This window comes from Nannospalax galili, unplaced genomic scaffold, assembly GCF_000622305.1.
Source record: "Nannospalax galili isolate Female #2095 unplaced genomic scaffold, S.galili_v1.0 scaffold456, whole genome shotgun sequence".
NCBI classification, from domain to species: Eukaryota; Metazoa; Chordata; class Mammalia; order Rodentia; family Spalacidae; genus Nannospalax; species Nannospalax galili.
The window spans coordinates 898909-903562 of NW_008337055.1; the positions used below are offsets into that span (position 1 = coordinate 898909).

General features: G+C 47.0%; 1 protein-coding gene across 3 annotated transcripts in view; it reads right to left on the reverse strand.

The window, feature by feature from the left end:
- Window positions 1-4654, reverse strand: part of Scgn (secretagogin, EF-hand calcium binding protein) — a 44360-nt gene that overhangs the window by 14293 nt on the left and 25413 nt on the right. The window lies entirely within an intron of this gene.

Below are 4654 nucleotides of genomic sequence, written 5' to 3' on the forward strand. Positions count from 1 at the left end.
AGACGAGCTTCTCCTGTCCTGGGGGTTCACCACGCTCTGAACAGTGGTTGGCATCATCAGATGTGACTAAGCTTTGGGGAGAGTTTTGAAACTTAAAACTTCCTGTACCAGCCATAGTCAGGGCGACCACACTGGGTTTCAGCAAGATAGAAGGGAGACACTATTTACATATGAGAGTTGTAGTGTGGGTGAGTTTTGTGACTTTACATTTTAATGCTGAAGACTATCCCTGGGGAACATCTGTGGAGGAGGCAGGACGTAGTCCAAAACTGTATCTAACATTTTTACATTAAAAACTGTTATTTCCAAACCCTCTTCCTTCTCCAAATCCAGTTTATTTTTAATATTTGAAATGAATTTGAAGGCCCATTCTCCCCAAACTTTAGTATTAAAAAAATTTATGTTGCACAATCTACTAAAACACAGGTGAACCAGGCACACCTATAATCTCAGACTCAGGAGGCTAAGGCAGGAGGATGGCTGCAAGTTTGAGGCCAGTCTGGGCTACATAGCAAGACCCTGTTCCGAAAAGTAAGAACAAATAAGAACAACAGACCCACAAGTGATGAATTTATGTATTGGGCTTCTTACATGTCCCGTCATGTCCTTTAAATATAAAGTCCGATCAGTCTGATAATGACACATTTTGCTCAGGGATGGCCCACGGCCCACCCTTTGTGATGCTGTTATTCTAGCATAATAGAAAATTAGATTCACTTGAGAACTAAGCAAGTCTTAGTCTGACGTTGAAAGGCAGGGCCTGACCCCACTGCTGGGCAAACTTCGAAGGAGAGACTGCTGAGACCTGACCTGAAACCGAACATCCCTGCGATCAGTTTGTGGTTCACTTAAAAATCAGAATTGAGGGGCTGAATAAATAATTCAGGTGGGAAAGTACTTGCTACACACAAATGAAGACCTGAATTCGATCCCCACAAGGCATGTAAAAGCCAGGCTCCTTAGTGCGTGTCTGTAATCCCAGCGCTCCTACAGGAGGTGAGAGGTAGACACAGGATTGTCCTGAGATGCTCAGAGGCCAGCTAGTCCGGCAGAGTGAGCTGTGCACAGAGACCTTGCAGGTTGGAAGGCGAGGACTGAAGGAAGGAGGTTGTCCTATGACCTCCACGCAAGTGCCAAGGCATGCACACACATGCAGTCACACACATGGACATGCACATGTGTGCACACACATCACACACAAGAAGATCTGAAACACATTCACAGACATGCCCAGAAGCATACACACCCCTCACCCCCATCCCTAACCCTGGCAATTCTAACTCCAATCGAGTTGATGGTCCCAATGAACCATCTTGGAGAGCCTCAGGCAGAAGGCAGAAGGCAGCTTTGATAAAGGCTGGAAAGAAGAGTAGAGCAGCAACACTCTGTGAGAGCCTCACAAAGTGGGTTAGGTGGTGGAGTGAGACAAGCAGGGGGGTGGATAAAGGGTAAAGTGAGATAAACGGTGGTTTGGTACATGAGCAGGCAGCAAACACATTTTCTCTGAAAGACCTGTAGCCATCCATCAGAGGGTCTGAGCCGAGCAGTGACAGGATCTAGACATAGCCTAACAGCACCACAGGGTGCTGTGTTCGACGGTGACCACGGGGCATGAGGGCAGGAGGGAGGCTCTGTTGAGAAACTTCAGTTACCATCACTGTGGCTTGGAGCCAGGTGAGAATGGCCAGATGTGCAACATATTCTAAATAGAGCTGCTGCAATGCAGGTGTCCCCTGAAGATGCATCTGCTTGGAGTTTGCTCTCCAGTGGGGCAGTGTGGAGGCAGCGAACCTTTAGCTAGTCTGGGGTGCAGTTAGTGTGGAGGTGGGGAACCTTTAGGAAGTTGGACCTAGGGGAAGGTGTTTAGCTCAATTCCAGTGTCACCTTTAGGAGGTGAACTGAGTCCCAGAAAGAACAAGTTGTTATGAAAAGAATGAGCCTAGCCTGGAGTCTCTGACTTCATGTCTTTCGGAATCCTTCCTGCTTCCTGTCTCACTATGTTACATTTCCCACAATTCCTGCCATTGTGATGTCATCTGCCATGACTTTCTCACCAGAAACTAGATGAGTGTCACCTAGTCTTCGATTCTCAGCCTTCACAACTGTCATCTAAATAAACCTCTTTTCTTCATATACTACCCTGATTCAAGTATTCTATTACAACAACAAACACCAAACTAAAGCAGTAGCCAATAAGATTTGCTAAGCAGATAAGATGAGCAAGGTCACATTAAGCACATGAAGACCATCTGCGGAGCGAGCTTGTGAGGAAAGATCAGAATTTCAGTTCCAATTTTGGACTTACTAAGTCTGAGATGCATGTTGAGTTGAAGTGGAGGTACGCCTCCACATGTACCCCACAACCCCAGCGGAACCGTCTGAGCTGGAGAGACAAACTAAAGGTCTTCCAGCCATTGGCTTGTATTTAAAACTGATTAACATCAGCAAAGAGACAGAAAATATAGAAAACATCTCACAAATGCCTTCAGACAAGTCCCAGGCTGGCCTGGCTCAGAGGGGTGAAAGCTGGGAGGCAGGAAAGCGCCGTTTTACACCCCAGGAAGGGTTTCAGCCAACCAAGGTCGCAGCAACTTAGTCACATAGAATTTTCTATGTGCCAAACTGTCGGATTTTCATTTGATGTTTTGTGATAGTTTCAAATTCCTTGCTCTGATTTGGCACCTGAACCCAGAATCTCCCAGAGGCGTTAGCTCACAACTAGCAAAACTAAATATCACGTAATGGTGCCCTGTCTAGACACGGTCCCTCCAGGAGAGACCTGAAGTTGGCGGCACTGTTCCCTCCTTCCCTTCTCCAGAACGTTAATGAGCCCGGACGGGATAAGGTAAGTGCGCCTCAGTCTTTCTCTTCTGACTGTTCACCCTCGTTCACTCAGCTGTCAAATGTGATCCATTTGATCCATTTGGTGGGGGCCATCTTTCAAGAAAAGCATTTCATGCTAAACCTCAAGGAATGTTCAATGTGTAACCATGCCCACTGCTCAGCACAAAGCCATCAGAGTGGCCGGAAAGTGGTTTCACACCGGGCCCAGGATGTCTGGGGCTTTGTGGAAAAAGCTGTAGCTCTAAAGCAAACAGCCACAGACTTCCAGCCAGCACAACGCCGACTGTACTGACAGCCTCAGCCACGTGCCCATCTCGCCCTGGCTATCGCCTTTCCTGGTGGGCATTGCGATGAGGCCACCCTGGGCTCTAGCAGTCACCGGTCCCCCCTCCTCTCTCTCCCCCTCTCCTCCATTCCCCAAATGAACAGGTACTTCCCTCTCCTCCAGAATAACTTTGTGGAACTCTTACTGTCCTCCATTAGCTTGTTATTTAATGAGAGTCCAATTCTAAGGATCATTTAGGACTTCATGGAGAGGAAACCCATGGTTTTTCTGGATAATAAATCCTATGCAGCATCGGCCGCCCTGTTAGCTTGTATTTAACACACTGAGGCGGCCAAACTTTGCCACGAAGACGTTCGTTTGCTTCCCTTTCTTCTGGATTTTCTTTCGGGTCTTCCAGTACAGCCTATTTTTTAACTTCCTGTTTATCTACCTTTTGTGTTAGACCAACCCCAGTGCTAGGCAAGTGCTCTCCCACAGAGCCACACCCTCGTCTGTCCCTTAGGAAGCTTTGAAACATGACATTCGGCACAGGGTGCTAAGGTTGAAAACAGTCTGAGACAGGCTGAGTGACTTCTGAGTTTCTGCTCCACTGCATTTACAACCCGCACGTGTTTTCACTTGCACAGTCGATGCTTAAAAAATAACCAATTTTATGAGGTTTTGTACAAATTAAATGAGATGCTTGAAAAGTACTTCAAACAGTGCCCCAAATAAAACAAACATAATTTTTTTGGTTAAAATCTCAATACTAGAATGAACTCTGGCTGTCTTTCTGTGAAAATAAAACACCTGTGTACTCAGGTGGGAAAACTCATTCAATTGCAGCTTGAGGTAAGACAGCAGTATTGAAGGACAAGCAAGTGTTGACTCAGTTCCTTTTACTGGTTGATGTTCTGTGGGAGTGACAGGAGGGACCAGAAGGAACTTCTGCCCCTCTCCCTTCTCCCCCAGATCAGAAGACTCCATCAGGGCAGGAGCCACATCTTCTTTCCAAGGTCCTCCCCAAGTATTTGTCAGTGACTGAACTCAGGTCTTTTTGTGAGTCAATTTACCAGATCAAATTCAAACCACAGGGAAAACATTAAGAGAGCAATGTCCCTTGGTGGGAAAGGGCGTCTTCTGAGTCATTTTGGAGCTTGTGTGATCACTGAGAACAGGGAGCACTCAACACCACGTCCCTGATACCGCTACACACCCCATCTCCATTTATTTCCGAGGTTCTGACAAGTCAACAGGACAGTGAATGTTGGATGAGACCAGAATGCCTGGACCAGGGCAACCTGGACAGCCACAGGCTCCCTCATGGTTAGGTGTTGAAGCAAACTAGGCTGCTGTGGAAGCAAACTATCTCCTCATGGACTCTCTGGAACGTGGGCCAGTGAGGACAGAGCATGTTAAGCTGATCATGTCACAAGCTCTTTCCCTATGGTGAACAGCAAGGGAAAGAATTGTGGTGAGGACGGGTGTTCTTGGTGCATCTGGCTCCTGGTGAGTTTCCTAGCCAGCCCATCCTTATTTCTCTCT